This window comes from Rhinolophus sinicus, linkage group LG15 (assembly GCF_036562045.2).
Source record: "Rhinolophus sinicus isolate RSC01 linkage group LG15, ASM3656204v1, whole genome shotgun sequence".
Classification (NCBI taxonomy): domain Eukaryota; kingdom Metazoa; phylum Chordata; class Mammalia; order Chiroptera; family Rhinolophidae; genus Rhinolophus; species Rhinolophus sinicus.
In genome coordinates, this window is record NC_133764.1 from 38,523 (window position 1) to 58,474 (window position 19,952).

Below are 19,952 nucleotides of genomic sequence, written 5' to 3' on the forward strand. Positions count from 1 at the left end.
ATAGACACAGACAATAGTTTAGTGGTTGCCAGAGGGTAAGAGAGGTGGGGGGTGGGGGGTGGGAGATGAGGGTAAGGGGGATCGAATATATGGTGATGGAAGGAGAACTGACTCTGGGTGATGAACACACAATGGGATTTATAGATGATGTCATACAGAATTGTACACCTGTAATCTATGTAATTTTACTAACAATTGTCACCCCAATAAATTTAATAAAATAAAATTAAAAAAAAAAAAACAAGAAAAAAACAAAAACAAAATGTATAACATTAAAGGCTTTCAGAGAAAAGAATAAATGTTTAAATCCATGGCTTGAACTACCACATTAAAAAGCTTGAAAATGGAAAGAAAATTAAAGTCCAAGTAGAAAACAAGAAGCAATAAAGAGAAGAAATCAATGAATTAGTGAATGGAGAAAGCATAAAGAAAATTCAGAAAGCCAAAATTTGGTTCTTGGAAAAATATGATGTCATCAGTAATCCCTTGAGCAAGACATAAAAGGATGTGATACACATGATCAATATCAAGAATTGCACAGGAGACATCACTGGGAGCTTTAAAATGATGCTAAGGAAATAATTAATGGCCACTTATGAATATGGGTAAATTCCTTGTAAGATAAGACATAGCTAAAGTGACCCAGTAAGAAACACGACATCTGAATGGTCTTACATTTGTTAAAGAAAATGAATTTGAAATACAAAGCCTTCCCAGAAAAACCGAAGGCCCCGATGACTTCACTGGTGAATTCTGCAAATATTGAAGGGAAAAATGAAGAAATGATATTAGTTATACGTCATAAATTTCAGAAAATAGGAGGATTATTGACCAGCTCATTTCCTGAAGGCAACAGAACCCTGATATGAAAACTTGAGAAAGATGTTACAAGTAAATGGAAGTGCAGACCCATATCTCCCATGATCACTGGAACAAATATTGACAAAAGAGTCACAGAACAGAGCAATATTGAAAATAATCATAAGACATGATCAAATGTGAGTCAGCCTAGGAATGCAACATTGGTGTCATGTTAAGAAGTCATTCAACATAAAGAGACTTATATTAAAGTAAGAAATGGCATGATAATCTTAAAAGATGGATGAACATTGTATGACACAATTCAGTATCTATTCACGATAGAGCATCTCGGCTTACTCAGAGTAGAGAGGATCTTTCACAACCTGATAGAAACCGCTATGAAATGCCTCCAGGTAATTATTATACTTGATGTTTCCCACAGAGTTGGGAACAAGGCAGTGATCCTGCACTTAGTATGTTTTCCCACGTTTTTCTGGATGTTTTAAACCAATATAATACGACAAGTAAGAAATAAAGATTATATCAGAAGAAATAAAATGGCTTTTACGTGCACTTCCCTAGGTGTATAGATATATTACTAAAATCTGCAAGAACTAATAAATGAATGTAATCAAGTTACACTATATAAGGTAAGTTTACCAAAATCAATTGTGTTTTATGTACTAGAATAACATGGAAAACGAATCTAAAATTAGTATTATTCAAAACACCATAAAATAAACAATACTTGGACGTAAATATGCCTAAATCTATAAGATGTTCTTGAGACCAATTAAGGACATAAATCAATACACACATAGACTCTGTTCACAGATGGAAGAATCCATATTGCTAAAATATCTATTTTCCAAATTGATCTGTAGATTCACCATAAACTAGTCATGATCCCAGAAGGCTTTCTCTCTCTCTCTGTCTCTCTGTTGTTGTTGTTGTTGTTGTTTTTGTTTTTGGATAAATTGACAGGTGATTCTAAAATGAATATTTAAATCTAAAGACCTAGAGTAGCAAAAACAATTTGGAAAAGAAAAAAAATGTTGGACAACTTACACCACCTAATTTCAAGAATTACTGTACAGCTTTAATAATCAAGGCAGTGTGGTATTGGCTTTAGTACAGATAATAAGATCAATGATCAGAAAAAAGCCACACATAAATTGTCAACTGATTCTTTGACAGAGGTGCCAAGTTAATCCAAATTAATTAGGGAAAGGATAGTCTTTTTACTAATGATGCTGGAAAAACCAGACAACTATTATGGAAAGAAAATGAATCTCTTGGCATACTTCCTGACAAACACAAGTTTATGGATCAAATGGAAAAACAAAACTACCGTGTTTCACCCAAAATTAGACCTAGCCGGACAACCAGCTCTATTGCATGTTTTGGAGCAAAAATTGATATAAGACTGGGTATTATAGTATATTACATTATGTTATATAAGACCCTGTCTTACATTACAGTAACATAAGACTGGGTCTTATATTAATTTTTGCTCCTAATGACGCATTACAACTGATTGTCCAGCTAGGTCTTATTTTCAGGGAAACACGGTATCTATTTAGAGAACAGCACAGGGATGAATTTTTTTGTAATCTTGGAAAAGGCAAAATTTTCTTAGAGAAGACACAGAGAGCTCTAACCAAAAATGGAGAACGAAGGGGAAGAGGAGGAGAAGATGGAGAAGGAGGAGAAAGAGGAGAAAAACGGGATTTCAAAACTTTACAAACTTTAGTTCATCAAAATACACCTCTAAAAGAATGCATAGCAAAGCCCCAGATTGAAAGAAAATGTAAGTTGAGCTTTTGCATAATAATGCACATTGGAAGTACAAGGAAAATAATACTCCATTCAAGCATAACGTATAAAATCTGAAAAATACTCTTCATCTAGAGTGAAATATTTTGTCATGTAGAATCGTAACTTGCTAAATTTCAAAGATGGAAAAATGTCTGCACTTGGAAACAGCTATGTACACTACTTAGGAGGCACATGATGTATAGAAGCACTACCGAAAACTTGCACTCAGTGCTTGTGACAAAGGGCCAAAATATTCTCCCGAGCATCAGAAACAGTCTTTCTCTGCTGGAATCTATTTCTGAAAACTCAGAAAAATGCAACAGCTAAAATTGGACTCTTTCCTTCTGAAATGGTAGATTAGAAAAATAGTAGATACTTTTTCCACTAGATGTCAAACTTACGTAGTGATTAAGGAGAAGTGATTACTAGTTCATAGCATTTTAGGTTCAAATGTATATGCAACTTAAAAGCACAAAAACTTAATAGTAGCCTTAACGTGTTATAATGTAAGGCTTTCATCCTAAGAAAGTTGTCAAAGCTATTACTGGTTTATCCTCAATTTTCAGCTATAATCTTCCATGACTTATTTCTAATGATTTACATATTTTCTTTAATTTGTTTCACTTGACGTAAGGATGTTTCTTAGAATGTCTAATCATGTCTAAGTTTAATAATTGTATTATGTCTGTATGATCTATGCTTCTGGGTATTGGTAAATTCATTTTTATATTTCCCACTCAGTTTTATAAGGACAAAAAGATGATTAAATACTCAAATATTGGCAAAATCATTGTACACATTAACCTAATGCAAACTCGCCTTTGGAAAGACAATAGAAGGATTTAAGTGACAAATTTAAGGTGGGTTTTTAAAAAAGTGTTTGAAAATCAAAGATCGGCTATAATACTGGTCCAGTTGTCATAAATTGACAAATGACTATAGTACCCACTAAAGGATTGGAAAGGTGGATCTTTTCTGGCCATTCAAGACTGAAGAAATTGGTGAAATCCTGAAGCAAAAGGAGCAAATATCCTTTCTCTCTTAACATATATACTGAAAAGAGAGATTTCTAGTTTCACAGGCCTTATTCAAAAAGCGGATAAGTACGAAGTATACTCCAATTTTTTAAGTAGCTTATTTGATCTAAGGTGATAGATACTGAGGTTGAAAATAAAACATTTCAAAATGCAAAAGAGCTATCTCTGGGAATCAAGCTTTTAAATACTTTTCTATTTTATACATCGAAATTAATAGATTTCAGATTTAGGGTAAAGTTTTTTTTGTTTTTTGTTTTTTGCTTCCCCCAAGTTCTCTGCCTGTTACATGTCTGCTTTCTTAATTCAGGAAATGAATTTTCCTATTACGTTTTGCTCATACGACCCAGCAAAAGACTGGGCCAACGCCCACCAAGGACTGAATGGAACTCAGCGCTGCCCACGAGCAATCTCTGAAACTTGCGACGCCTGGGCCTTGCACGTGAGCTCTGGGTGCCCCTGACCTTGGCCACCGGGCTTCTGTGCGCATGCACAATGACGTCAGCCTCTGACCCGTGCACCGTTGCTTGGTTACAGCCATTCTGGGCTGAGAGATTCCAAACTGCCTACCTCGCTGCTGGGATATTGTGGCGACAGGGAGTTGGTTGCTCTAGAGTCTGCTGTTGGTTGGGCTCGGGAGAAAAAAAGCGTGAGAAGTGCCGAGGAGGTTCTGAAGCCCTTAGGCTTGGCCATGAAGAAGCTTTTTGGCTTCGGGCCTCCGAAGGTCAGGTCCCGCTCGGTTTTCAGAAAGAGACCACAGAGCGGTGATGTTGGCCGGCAGCCTGAGACTGGAGATGGCATCTCCTTGGAGTCCAGGTGCCGCATCCGAGGCAGAGACCTCCAAGAAATCCACAAAGCTGCCTACAGGGGCGACGTATCAGAAGTGCAGAGGCTTCTCTCGCTCCATCCAGAGAGATTGAATGACAGAGACAGGAAGAAGAGGTGAGAAGGACTGCGAGGCCAGTGGCCACGGGCGGGCCTGGAGGAGGCTGGGGGGACCTGGGAGAGGGGCTCACCCGCCCGGCTCATCCAGGTGGAGCTCAGCCCTCCTGTCACCCAGGGCTGTGCTGGGTTCCCTCGCGGGTGGGACCTTACCTGGGGGCCAGTGCCCAGGCCGACTTTGTGAGCACCAGGAACAAAATCTCAAGGACCCGTCACTCATAATTCCCCTTATAAAGCACTTTACTGACAATTTTAAAGAAATTTAACTAAATATCAATAATAGAGATGAAAAGAAGTATATACAGCATTTTAGTTTTGATGTGCACAGTTTGAGACCATATTGTTAAATACTATAGAAAAGTGCATAATGAGAAAACGAATTCCCATAATAGAGCAACTTGTGGGCTAAAAGTTCAGCTAAAACCCAGTGTCCGTTTTACATCAGTGCACACCCAGGTATGTGTGGTGTCTATTGAGGGGCCTTAGAAGGGAAGCTTCCAGTGGCAGATGCTGTGGTCAGTCTAGGAACACTTGTTTTCTCACCGTCTGTGCTCTGCCTCTAGTTATGTTTTACATAAGCCGACTAAACTCGCAGGGTTTTAAAAGTTTTGGGCTGCACATGTAGTCTCTTTGATTGGAGTGATAAAATTAAGGATCATTTTGTATAGTAGACAAAGATTTGCCCTTCTAGGTGTCAACAGGTGCTCTATTGCCACAATTTCCTTACTAAGAGCTGAAAAGAGAGATAAATGATTGGAATATAGCAGAAAATGCCCAAACACCCTAATATATGTCGGATGCTAGAGCTGGATAGTGGTGACATTTCACGTTAGTAGAAAAGATGAATTCCTCGTGAATGATGGAGAAATACCTGTTAATTATTTGGGGGAAATTCGTTAGATTTTCATATCACAAAAATAAGTTCCAGATGTACTATAGATTAAAAATTATAAATATATGAAATGGGGAAAGTACCAGAAGAAAACAGAAATGCCTATTTATAGACTTTTTATGTTGGCAAAGACTTCAAAAGCAAGAGTTCAGAAGGTTGGTTGAGCAATATAAGAAATGAAAAGTCTCTGTATATCAGAAAATAATAAATTAAAAGAAAATGTACTTCCAAATTATGTACGGCATACGTATATCAGAGAAAAAGTGTATCTTTGTTTTATAGCGAAGTCTCTGAAAACAACCAAAAAAAGCACTCGAATTTTGAATTGGACCAAGTTCTTTCTGTGTATCTTTCAGTGACCAATATTTAGTGTCCCAGGTAAAATAAAGGAATTAAAGTTGAAAGAAAAATGAAAAACCTTTTCCATCCTCAAAGGGTGAGAAAACGAAGAGCCATGGTATTTGTACTGCTGCTTCAAATTTAAGTTGCTTCTGACTTTTCAAACAGGCAGTTTGGTGATAAGTACCACATTTAAAAATGTATATTCCCTTTACCCATCAATTCCAAGTACTAAAATATCTTTATGAAATAATTAGATAAATCACATACAATTTGTTTTTCTCAGCACTGCTTACAATATCAATGTATTGTGAAGAACTCACATCAACGGATTTCGTAAATAAATTGCAGTGCATCCGTAGGATGGAATTACCTGAGACAGTTGAAGGTGGTATGGAAAATACGTACATGTGTACGTGCAAAGATGTACTTTGGTAGATCGGAAAAGGAGAAAAGCATTCCTTTGATTATACACACACACAGACTGTGATGTTATTTTAGCCAAAAATATGTGCAAACTTGATATCTGAGTATTTGTACTGTGACATTTTCCTTTTTAAAAAATCTGATGTCTACACTGAACATATACAGAAATTCTAGTAACAGTTTATTATTAATAAAGTAATCCCAGGTAATATTTCATTATTCCCAGAAATAAGAATCTTGTAAACAACTAAAATAGATTAAAACAATGTCTGTTTTCTACATTTTATTTTTGTTTTTTTAACGATTGGTATTTTCTGGCAACTTTTAGCCTCTTCAGAAGTAAAGGCAGTCTTTTTATCTGTGCCTGTAGAAGTTCATATATGTATAGTTGTAAATACACTTACTTTTTTTTTTATTATATAGAGCTTCATTACCTATAATATTAAATAATTTTTGATTAATCATTTTGGTTCTGTCTTTATGGAAATCAACAATAGCACATATAAGTGATCATTACTATTGCAGAAGTACCGCTTTACTATAAAAATTGTGTTTAAAAATATTGAACTCTCCAGCTCTAGTTATCCATTCTTCCAATCCATTCATTCATCAAATATACCCTGAATAACTGTTACGCAGCAGACACAGTCTACTCAGGACTCTCAGAATCTGTCTCTCAGGCCCTTTTCATCCTTAAAAACTTTATCTTGCCTAGAAGGAGCAAAATAAAAAATTGTAAATGGAAGTATTAGTACCTAATCTCAATTGAAGCTTTTCCTCCCTCATTTCAAACAAAAGGATTTCTACAGTTAGGACATTGTGAACAGTGACTAAACTTGCTGTTTAGCTAGTGTACAATAGTATTAAATATGAATATTGATCATTGGAAATCATCCGATTTTCATATAATCTATGAATCTAAACAGTCAATGAAATGAGCCATCCCTAGTCACTTGAATCCTGAGTCTCCTTTGGCTTCAAGTTTCTTGAAAATCAAAACAAGAATTACTTTGTGATTTTAGTCCTCTTTCCCCATGAGGTTCTTAAGAATGAACATTTACTTAGATGCCAACTTATGACGAGAACTGCGGAAGGTCTGGTGTGTTTCCATTATTTCACTTCACGTCGGGCACCACGGGAGGTAGGATGCCCGTTCTCGTAAGTACCAGTAAGAAATTATTTAAATGCTGCCAACTATACTTTCAAGGCGTTCTGAACTATACATTACCTTCCAGGGTGAGAGGTGTTAAAATATGAAAAAAGAAGCATCTTAGAACCAGTGCAGTGCAGTGTTCTTTCTTACTCCTTAAAATATGGCTGCAAAGTGGGTAGAATGATATCATTTTACTTAATTGAAATGTTGTCTTGTAAAGTAGTAGTGATGGTAATAGTTCTGATAATATTACCAAACAGTTATTGAGCTGTGTGTTTTGTGCTAGGAAGCTAAGTAAACACTTTGCATAGATTCCCATTTAAGCCAACAACAGTGTCCTGTGATGTTAACTACTGTTTTTATGCCCCTTTTGTTGATGAGGAAATGGAGGCACACAAAGGCTAAGGGACAGCTAATAAGTGGTAGTTCAATTAGGAGCAAACCCGAGTTGAGCTGATTCCCCACGTCATGCTCTCTGTAGTCACACAGGCTGCTCTTTCATTAGTGTGGCGAGTAACAAGAGCTCGTGAATATTGTCCTTTGTGCAGAAGAAAACTCCATGTTGGGTTTGAAGGCATTGGAGTAGTGCGTCATGTTTACAATTGCGTGCAGAACTGCATGTTTGAGACAGTGCCCTGTAATGTCCTAAATGTCCTCTCACCCTTACAGGACTGCTCTCCATTTGGCCTGCGCCTTTGGCCATCCGGAAGTGGTGACTCTTCTAGCAGAGAAAAAATGCCAGATGAATTTCGGTGACAACAAAAACAGGACGGCTCTAATGAAGGTATGTGGTAGCCTGCTCTGTCAACAGGAGATGGATTTGATTTCAGTATTTAGAATAAGAATGAATGTATCTTAATTAACTATAACAAATGGTGGAAACTTGTGGAATGCTTACTTTGAATTCCCCAAATTTACCGTTTATTTAATGACGTAATCCTGACAGGCCGTGGAGTGCCAGGAAGAGCAGTGTGCAACAATCCTACTAAAACATGGAGCGGACCCAAATATGAAGGACTTCCGTAGCAACACGGCTCTCCACTACGCGGCCATGGGGCACAACACTGCGATAGCTGAACAGCTGCTGCAATACCAGGCAGATATGGAAGCAACCAATGAGGTATAGATCCACAGACTGTATTTACACAATACTTGTAATACATGTGTTTCAGCCACAAGCATTTTATTTCTAGTCGATATATACTGCATGCTGTACATCGGGCCCTGTCGCCATAGAATCAAGTCCAAAGCCAAGTCAGGCAGGGGAAATGGGGTGCCCACAGAAAGGGCCCAGCTCTGTCCTGTAACAGTCCTGTTACTGCATAGGAGTGGGTGCCAGGCTCAGAGCCCACCAAGGACTGAAGGCCTGGGGGAAGGGAAGTATGTGGGGGTGGCTGCTGCAGGGCAGGGCCTAGGAGATGGGTGCTCCTGGGGGTGGGTGGGTGGAGGAGTGGAACCTGGGTCCCGCTGGGGAGCTGGGGGTGTGCAGGTGGGGAGGGGAAGCAGCAGGACACAGGCCCTGAGCAGCCCAGGCCTCGGGGGTTCTGAAGATTGGGGCAAGAGGGCCAGTCACGTCTGGACATCCAGCAAGGGCATGCGCCTGTGCTCGTAGCCACTCTGCCAGCCACGGCCCCCTTGGGGTCTCCACCTCGGAGTGGGGCTCCTGCTCAGCCTCGTGGAGACGCTGGGCGGGTTGTAGGTGTACAGAGGGAGCAGGTGATGGGGACGCGTTCACCCCTTTTTGTTCCTGGACATACATCACGTCTGGCCACTGCCACCCGGCAGGAACGCCCTTGGTTGACACAGGAAGAGTCAATTTTACATCTTTGGAAGCTCAAGCGTTCCCTGAATGCAAACAGTTGGAACTTAATTTTCTGAAATTTCACTTTACATGATGATACCTCTAAAGTAGCAGTAGAGGGTACAGCTCTCCTTTATGCACTTACGACAAATTAGTTGTGAAAACACAACTGGTTACAGGCAACACTTCCTTTTTTAAGTGTTTTTTTCACGTTCGAGTTGTTTTCCAATTAAGGCAAAACAATGCAGGAAAGCAAAATTTGTCTTTGAAATCGGCATTACCTTAAAACTCCAACAAGCAAAGGCATTTTACAATGTCATAGAAATCTTCCTGCTGTTGACAAGTTGCTATTTATAAACAAGTGATTTATATAAAGCGATTTAGCTCTCATTGGCCAAAGCCTAAGAGGGAAAAAGGAAATGGAAAGGAAATAACAATCCGAAATATGCAGGGCAATTTGGAAATTTGACTTTTGAGGGGAAATAACAAGAAGAGGTTTTTCAAAAACTCATGGACATAGACAACTGTACAATATTTACCGGAGGGTAAAGGGGGGAGGGGTCGGAAGAAGAGAGAAAAGGGGGTCAAATATATGGTGATGGAAGGAGAACTGACTCTGATAGTGAACACACAATACAATACACAGATGATGTATTATAGAAATGACACTTGCAACCAACATAATTTTACTAACCAATGTCACCCCAATTAATTTAATTAATAAAATGAGGTTGTTGTTTTTTATTTTAGTTTTCCTTCAGTTTATATGCTCAGTCAAGGTCCTCTTAAGTGTTGGGGGATAACAATCCTTACTTTGGGAGAGAGAGTCAGTGAGTTGTAAACTTCCCTGAGACCACAACGAGGAAGGCTCCGAATCCACCAGATTGCAGTGAACAGGTGGCAATTAAGTGGGAAACGAGGGAAGGACAGATAATTAAGTGACGTATCATCCTGTTCTGGCAGGAAGAGCCTCCTCGGTAAGAGTCTAAACTCTGCTGTGAAGTCTAGACGTCCCATGAGAAGTAAGGAGTTTAGCAATAAGGAAATCAAGTTGCATTTTGAGTTTATTAATCCCGTTGCCACTCCTACCCAGGAAATTAAGTGTGGTTTTCATAAGTGACATGCCTCTTCCACTTTTATTTGGCCTAATCCTCAATGTCAGAGGAAATTGGCGACATAGGCGAGAGAAGAGACCGAAGTGATCGTCTACTGGACGAGTTCTCGGCTAGACTTGTGCTGGCGAACCACACCCACCCTAGGAACTTTCAAAACATTTACAGCCACTTACAAGCTAGGCTCTTCCCTGAAGGTTTTGACTGAGTAAAGCTAATAAGGCCTGGACATGTGTCATTTAGAAAGACTTCCCTGAGATTCTGATACAACTCTTGGTTAAGAACTACTAGTGCAGCATATCAAATCGCAGATCTCAAATACTTAAGAAATCTCTGGAAGAGGTGGTGTATGAGAGGTGATTTTCCTTCGGCTCTCTCCTTCCCAACACTCTTCGCCTGACTTTTGAACTGTCTGTACCTCTGGGCTCGAGAAGTGGAAGGAAATATCAATGGCAGTATCTACTGGCTTAAAGAAGAACACGTTTTCCCTTTCAGCCATCAGTCATTCACTGGTGCTCAGGGATTCTTGAGAAATTTGCTGATGGGTGGTCCCCTGATGCGTTGAATCGGGCCCTTTAAGAATTTTGCATGTTTGTTTGTGCTCAGGTTGTGAGATCAACAAATGCTTACTGCAAGCAGGGTTTTCCTGCAGTAATAGGAAATTGTGAACCTACTTTTTTGCCTGTTGTTCTGTAAATCTCCAGTTTTCTTTGTTTTTTAATTAAATTTGTTGGGATGACAATGGTTATTGTATTTAAATAGGTTTCAAGTGTACATTTTTATAATGCGTCATCTATATGTCATATTATGTGTTCACCACCCAGAGTCAGTTCTCCTGCCTTCACCATATATTTGACTCTACTACTATCCCCGAACCCTCCTCTACTATCCACTGTCCCACCTCACCCTCTGGTAACCACGAAACTGTTGTCTGTGTCTATGAGTTTTGGTTCTTTGTCTTGTTCATCTGTTGCTTTCAGTTTCATATCTCACATATGAGTGAAATCATATGGTCCCGACTTTTTTTTGTCTCATTTATGTCACATAGCATAATAATCTCATGATCTATCTGATCTGTGTTGCCCCAAATGGCAGCATTTCATTTTTCCATGGTAGAGTAATATTCCATTGTGTATACATACTACATCTTCTTTATCCAGTCATCTGTTGAAGGACAGTTCGGTTGTTTCCATTCCTTGGCCACCGTAAATGATGCTGCAATGATCCAAAGTGTGTGATAAACTCTCTCAGTATGTCTGTGACATTCATACAACCGTGGCATAATCACGATGGTAGGTTTAAAGATCAAATCCCATGAAGTTAGTACTAATACAGATGGGAAGTGTTACTAATGTAGTGTCAGGAGTCCTATAGTGTAATTATCCATTGGATTAACAATCTATAAAAAGTAAATAAAAATAGATAGTGCTTTGAATAAGAGTTGGAAAAATTCTTGAAGTGGGTATGAGTCTCAGTGACACTTGTATTGCATGTTGGGGCCCCATTTTTTAATGAAGCATATGATACTAAAAACCGGAAAGATTTTACGTGCAAATATTCGCATTAGACACAAGCATTTGGAAACAGCAAATATGAAATGCCAAATGGCTATAGACTAATTGTGGCTCCTAGATATTTACTTTCCCTACGTATGTTGAGTCAACATGGAAAGTTTTGGAGACTCATGAAGAAATAAGGATGTCAAGCTTCTCTTAAAGAATCCAGCCTGGTCCCCTTGACTCCCGACTACAGTTGGGTGTCCTGTGGCGAGGCTGTGCCTCTTTATGAGACATGTGTTCTCTAGTGTGCTGCTGTCCCCACCGGGGTTCTTCACTTATTTGGGTCACCTTCTTTGCCTCCGGAAGCACTGGAGTGTGCGATTCCTCTTTTACAGAATATTTTGATAAACATTTCAAGATTTTCAAGACATTCTATATTGGTTTATTATATGTATTTTATATTAATCTCCTTAGAATGATAGTGAGTTTTTCAAGCTGGAATTCCTAAGTTGTTTTTCTTTAAAAAAATAAAAATAAATTAAAAAGACCGTCTTTTTCATTATACGTCCTATAAATAATCATACCCATTGAAATGTCTTTAAGTCTTATGGGTATAATTGTAGATGTTACGCATATTCCAGACAGTATTCCACCTTCCTCCTCAACATAGTTCCTTAAACATGCAAGTGGTTTAGTCGCTTTCGTTATGCTAAAAATAATCCATGTAGATCAGTATTAAAACGTTAACTGAGAAGCCATGATATTTTATTTCTGATTTATATTTTGCGTGAGTTATACAATAATTTTAAATAGAAATTAAACTAGAACCAAAATAAAAACAGATTTTTTCAAAAAGTAGGTAGGCATTGGGGTCCCAAGATTATCATTGTAACTGAAATGCAATTTCATATTGAGTTTATCAACAGCTAAGATAAAAACTTATTGTCTCACAATTGGAGAAAACCCATGGACCATTTAGTGATAAGCAATCAAAGATCATTTGAAGCCTAACTCTTTTTAATTTAGAATCCATTTCCTTAGTGACCCTTTTGGAGCAGGAGAGCCTGAAGTTGACATTTGGGATACTGAGAACACTGATAGAAGAGAAGCAAGCAAGTTTGTATAAGCTGCAGAAAACCTTCACCTCTGTTGGAAAACTCTCCAAATTGTATCCCTAATATTCTATGATGTTTCAGACGTTAACGTTTGCCACAGAAAAGTATTGTCAGATCGGGATTAAGCAGCCTGAAACACTTCTTTAGTAATGGGCATATAGAGCACAGTTTTATAATACTTCTCAAACACAGGTGATCTTTCTGGAATCTTCCTACTGGGGCACAGTAAATGATTTCTGGTAAAGTACATATTCTTTGGAATACAATGTAACAAACACTACCCCAGAAATAGTTATTTAGGTTATCAATTCAATAAAACGACTTAAAGCATTTGTGTCTATGTTTTCGAGCTTGGAGATACAGGGGTGAAGAATAGCCCCTGCCCTCAGAAAGCTCCGGGTTCAGATGGGGAACGATAAAATAACTGCAGTCTAGTGTGATAGAGACTGTGATAGGAGCACAGATTCTTGGAACCAGGACTGTCAGTGTTTGAAGGGAGCTCTGGAGAGTGAGGTGAAGTTCATCTGTTGGAGAGGAAGGAGGAGGGTATTTTAAAGGGAAGAGCCGCAGATGACAGCACAGAGGGCTACTTTGTATTTACTTTCTCTAGTGTATGTTCAAGTTTAGAGGATCTTTTATGAGTTTTCAAATTCAATTTAGAACTATGTAGTTTTTTAAACTATAAATTGTTTTCTCTGTTTTACAGTTTGATTTTACACCACTTTTAGTTGCTGTGCATAAGAACAGCCAGAAAATGGTGGAATTTTTACTCGAGAGACATGCAAACATCCATGCAGTTGATAAGTGGAAAAGGTACAGTTGTTTGTTCTTTTTTAAAAAAAACTTAGTATTGTTTTAGAGTGGTAACAGTCACTCAAGTCACAAAGATTAAATTAATAAGAAGACAATTATTCTATAATTACAAAGTTATCAATATCAGCACGTCATCATTTAGGAAGAAAAGCAATTATTCTGACTGGTGAACAGAAGAAGCATATCCTGCAGGATTCATATTCATTTATGATATCGACTGATGTCATTTGTCATTGTAGTTTTTGGTCACGTGGTATTATATTAGCTAAAGGGTTTTCACAGTAATGTTACTAGTTTTGTATAGTATGGACTCTAACTTAGTTTCTGATGCAATATTAGATTTAGTCTCTCTGACATTTTTTTTAACCTCTACTGTGTATTCAGTTTTCATTAAAAGATACACATTAAATGTAAATAGGAGTTGATTTGTTGTTCGGATGACTCTGCTTTACATTGTTTTCTTCAAGGAATGGTGATGTTGTAGGGTTTTCCCTAAGCGACTGTGAATTACTACTACCAGACAGTCCTCAGTTTTTATCCTTCTTCATTTCTAGTCTATTTTGATGTTGTTTGTTTTCTATTTTTAATTGGTATTTAACCGAATAAACTTTTTCTTTAATGAAGACAAGCCATGGATGGGTGATAAGAAAAGAGATGGGCTTTCAGTTCATTCAGGACTGGGTTCAATGCTCAGCTTTCCTACGTGTCACGTGTGTGACCATAGGAACGTTACTGTCATCACCACACATGTTTCCCGATGTGGAAACGAGGGAAATAATATCTCCTTCAAGGATGGTCGTGGGTCATGACCTGGCATGTGATTCAGTGCCCGGCACATGCTATGAGCACCATTAACTGAACGATGACAAAATTACTAGAATTATTACTAATATTATTGTTTTGAGCCTGCCAAGTAGCTTTAACTTACCTGACTTCTGGCTGACTTTGGATGCACCATATATAAGACTAGGAAGAAACAGGAATTCTTGATTGAAATCTTCACCTACTTCAGATAAGTGACCTCAGCAGAGTTACTTGTCTATTAAAGAACTTTAAATTAGCAACTTCTAGGTGGTACCTAAGTGGGGCAAGAGGCTTTTTTGTTTGTGTGTTCTTTTGTTCCTTGATTGTAGCCTTGGACATAATTTAAAAGATGAACTCTTAAGCGTGTAAATGGTCGATTCTATACAGACAAGCAATATATTGAACTCAGTAAAGACTATCACTGGTGCTGTTTACATAACTTAAAGTTCCTAAGGGTGAAGTGATCTCTCTGTTATTTCAGAACGGCCCTCATACTTGCTGTAAAGTATGCATCCTCAAATACAGTCGTGCTTCTGCTTCAGGCAGGTGTTGATGTCTTTGCTCGAGATTGCATTGGATGGACTGCAGAAGACCATGGGATTATTAGAGGTTTTGAGGCGTAAGTGTTTACATTGACATGCTAATTATCACAAAACTGAACTTCCAAATACTTTAACTGTTACTTCTTAGGTAACAGGTGAGACTTCATAACTGGGTTCAGGCAGTGGGGGCATGGCAGTGAGTTAGTAGACATCCTCAGCCAGAAACCAAACAAACGGTCAGACGTGGAAGACGTAGCAAAGGGACAGATTCCTTATCCCAGAACTTTGAAGACCTTTATCTCTAGGGATCCCAACGTTCTCCATTTCATCCCAAGCATAACCCCTGTGTGTCAGGTACCAATAATGTTTCTTCTCTGACTTTTCCAACTAGTTATTTGGGGGTGTAAAATGTACAGTTTAGCAGGAAATTCTCTACTTTATGGAGGCTATCGGCTGTGCTCCCCCCTTGAATTTTTCAAGAAGCCAAAGTGTTCCCTAAGGCCAAGGGGGACCATCCTCTTTCACAAGTCAGATGGAGAGGGAAGGAAGGTCATTCTGGTCATTCATTGGCTTCCATTGATTGTGTTGCTGCACGGTTGCTATAGAAACGGGTCCTGTGGTCATGACTACCTGTGCTCCCAGGTGCCCTTGCTGATCCCGAGTCCTCGGTGTTCATGGTTTCCCACACTTGGAATTCCAAGTGATGATATTTTTTACTCGACACACATGGGCTTGCTTACATTCTCAGCCCCTATTCCAGAGCACCAGCACCCTGTCGCGGGAGCTTGGACTTCTAGCTTTAGCCACACACACCCTTCCCCAACACTGAAAACCTATGCGGGGCCCACATCTCAGCCCAGACCTCGTGATGACTTACCCTTTTGAGTGTCTTGTTGTGTCCTCTGCTAGCACATGTTAGTTGCAACGTTCTGAGCTGTCAGAGAGGTGCCAGTAATGCTGCAGGAAAAGATCAGACTTTCCTTTCTCCTTTGTTACCAGATCTGTACCCCAAGGCCACTTGCTGTCCCATGGAGTATCTTTCCTTAGGTCCTGGAAGGTCCCATAACGCCTTTCCCAGAGTAGTAGGCACTAACTTGCCTGCGATTCCTTAGTTGAGATGAGGCTCAGTGATCTGTTTTCCAAAATAATGAAAATCTCTCAAGTGACTTGACTCTGCCTCAGGTTTCAGAATATTTAAAGTTGTGCCTGACATGGAAGCCAGTACACAGAAAGCTCTGGATCTAAAGGAGGTTACTTGGTGTTAGAATAGCTGCACCCCTTCCATGCCTCATGAGTGTGCATGTGTTATATCTTCCAAGTCAACTGCGGATGCCTAGGAAGGTTGGAAAGTTCTGATAGTTCAGAGTTTCAGGAGGTAAACATGAGACAGAAGTAGTCCAAGCCAGATCTAGGCTTCTATAAGTTTTCTGCCACTGGTGTGATTAGCTACGATAATAGGGGGCAATTATGTTATCTGACTTATTGAGGGAAAATATTTCTAAATGCATTTAATTACAAATTATATAATAGCTGAGATGTACTGAATTACAAACCACAAAGAAAGAGTAGCTAATAACCAAAATTGAAAACATTTTCTGTAAACTGCAACATTTGAATGTTAGCTAGAACGTATGAAAAGCACACATTAGGTTTATTTGGAATTGCAAAATAATGTCAAATCTAAAGCTCAAAAAAACTTATTCCATTGGCTTACCATTTTGCTGTATTATCTGTTTGATCCTCTGACAACCTGTACAATAAGGCAGTGAGATGCTTGGTTTGTAGAGAGAACTCTGAGCCAAACAGCAGTGACGTCTCCGAAAATGGATCTTGTGGACTATGGAACTAGGATTTCTGAGTTCACGACACTTGCCCCTGCTAACTCTAACTGACTGACTGAGCTATACTGCCCTCAACATGACTGGTTCACCTTGCTTTTTTGTCTTCTTTAATCACATGCTTAAGAAAAATTTTGTACAACTTACCATGTTTTTTTTTTTTTTTAACTTAAATTTGTAGGGGTCACAATGATTAGCAAAATTACATAGGTTTCAAATGTACAATTCTTTAATATATTTTCTATACATCACATTGTGTTTTGACCACCCAGAGTCAGTTCTCCTTCTGTCACCATGTATTTGACCCCCTTTACCCTTTTCTACTATCCTCTCTTCCCCTTACTCTCACAACCACTGAACTGTTGTCTATGTCTATGAGTTTTTGTTTATTTGTTTGCCTTTAGAACTTACAAAAGTGAAGCGTATGGGATAATTCAAGTTTTTATATTAACTCAGACATTACCTGAAATACTCTGAGAAATCCATGTTTTGATAAATGTTTTCGTGTCAGTATTAAGACAGTAATATTATCACCTCTTTTATACATAGCAACGCCAAACTAATTTCTGATTTTAAAAGAGAAACATGCAAAAAGTCTTCTGACAAGAACAGTCGAGGTAAGACTCCTAATGGTGAAGTATTCTTTGTGGTCCTACCAGACATACAGTAAGACTAAGAAAGTTTTGCTATTGAAAGAGCTGTTAAAAAATGTGTATATTGCATGTATATTTTTTCTTTCTTAGTTAATGTTTTTCTTAATAGTCTAGCATTCAGAATTATTATAAAAGTTAATTGTAGGTAATTTAAAATCTGAGAGAGTATTGTGTGAAAAGAAACTCATTGATCTAGTCATGACCTCTACAATTCCATATGATATTTGTGTCAATAAGAAAAACGATTTTTAAGTTACTATGTTGTATGTTTCTTGTATCATCACCTTGCAACAAGTTGGACTTGTTGTAAACATGAAAATTTGTTTAAATTTTCCAGCAAATGGATTACATGTAGTGAATGAATTCTTGTTACTACATAGTGGTTTGTCTCACCGTAATGTAACTCACACTGGGAGCTCCACAATACCTTCCTAGTCCCATAAACAAATGGCAAACAATAAGAACTGCAAAACTTAGCCAGTGTGAAGGAAGGGCAGTGAGACTGTTTTTGAAAGGTATCTCCTATTACAAGTCAGTAAAGCTGTGCCTTGTTGAGAAGCATGGTTATTTTCCATGTGGATATGCCACCAAGGTCTCACTATTATCACCTTTTTTCCTCATAAGTCAAAACAGAGTGAGACGTGTTGACCTCATTAGAAGAAGATGTTTTCTTCTGTTAGTTGGATAGTTGCCATGACAGTGTAATTTCTCTAGAACAAGATGCTCCGTAGCCATTAGTCAAAAGATAATCATAATAAATGTTCCCATAGCCTAACTTAGGACTCTAACAATTATAATAAAAGTACAGAAAAGTTTCACAATGACAAAAACGCTATTTACTCACTGGATGTGGCACCTTGTGCATTGTGCAATCTGAAATGTCCGAGGACCCCTTTAACTTAGTGGACCTCTATCAAAGCGCTTGTGTCGGTGGTTTTGCAAGTTATAGGAAACACACAGATGAAACGGAATTTGTCCTTATTGTGCCCCTAATACTTTAGAGCTGTCCCTGGTTTATTTCTTAGTTTCTTCAAACAGAATTTTCAAGGGCAATGTTTTCATTCACTTATTTATTTGCCTCTGCAGCCGTTTGCTATGTAACCTTCAGGTGTCTTTTAGGTACTAAGTGTCATTTTGATGTTGCAGAAGACAAGCGTTTTAAAACCACGTCCCTACCCTCCAAGAGCTTGTTCTTATCATTGTCATTTCTATTATTTACTGTACTTTACACAGTGCTTACTAGGTGCCAGGGCCCACTGAGAGCTCATCATTATCATTACTGTTTTTCATTGGGTGTGTAGTATGAGATCTGACATTTAAGTTCGAGAACTTGCCACCGTGCACTTACATTGGCAGCACTGTACAAACAGCTCAGTAAGGTTTCATAACCTTGGTATACCGGTGTCTCATAGTTGCGTTCGTGTAGATGTGTGGCAGTGTCTCGCTGAGTGGCACTCATTATTGTTGTTGCATGTTTTTGTGTGCATTGCGAGGCTGTCTGAGCTTGAATTAGAGCTATGACCAAACATTAAATTTCGTGCTACACTTGGCAAGAGTGGAAGTGAAATCAGGGATAGTATGTTAGTCCAGGTTCATGGAGATAATGTCATGAAGAAAACGGCCGTGTACAAATGGATTAAACATTTTTCTGAGGGGAAAGATTGTGTCACTGATGAAGAGACGTCACGGTGGCCAGTAACGACCAGAACTGAGGAAAGCATTGCAAAAATTCATCGAATTGTGAGTCAACATCATTGGCTGCCTGTGAGAAGCAGAGCAAACCCATTAAATGTTAGAAGAAAACAACCTCAACATTTGGCCCTCTATTCATGGCTGTTGCATGATGGCAACGCATCAGCTCACACGGTACCGTCTGTGAGAGAGGTTTTAGCCAGTAAACAAATAACTGTATTGACACAACCACCCTACTCACCTGATCTGGCCCCCAATGACTTCCTTCTTTACCCGAAGATAAAGGAAATACTAAGAGGAACACATTTTGATGACATTCAGGACATCAAGGGTAATACGACAACAGCTCTGATGGCCATTCTAGGTAAAGAGTTCCAAAATTGCTTCACAGAGTAGACTAGGTGCTAGCGTTGGTGCAGAGCTTCCCAAGGGGTGTACTTCAAAGGTGACCATAGTGATCTTCAGCAGTGAGGTATGCAGCACTTTTTCTAGGATGAGTTCGTGAACCTAATTGTTCAGACCTCGTGGGCCAGACACTTGATGTCCATGATGACGATTTCGGTTATAAAAATCTGGGTAGGATTTAAGGGAAGTATGCAGCGTGAGTGGGAGTTGGCCAGATAAAGAGCAGAAGGACCGTGTTGGGCAAGGGAAGAATAATCAAGATCACAGGTTTGG

General features: G+C 38.8%; 1 long non-coding RNA gene across 1 annotated transcript in view; it reads left to right on the forward strand.

The window, feature by feature from the left end:
* The first annotated feature begins 4,036 nt into the window (after window positions 1–4,036).
* The window catches only part of LOC109439522 (uncharacterized), a 30,772-nt gene continuing 14,856 nt past the window's right edge, over window positions 4,037–19,952 (forward strand). The window contains exons 1-7 of the long non-coding RNA XR_012492295.1: window positions 4,037–4,095; window positions 4,191–4,595; window positions 8,075–8,189; window positions 8,352–8,525; window positions 13,639–13,745; window positions 15,031–15,168; window positions 17,479–17,546. This is a non-coding gene — a long non-coding RNA (uncharacterized LOC109439522). The remainder of the gene's footprint in view (window positions 4,096–4,190; window positions 4,596–8,074; window positions 8,190–8,351; window positions 8,526–13,638; window positions 13,746–15,030; window positions 15,169–17,478; window positions 17,547–19,952) is intronic.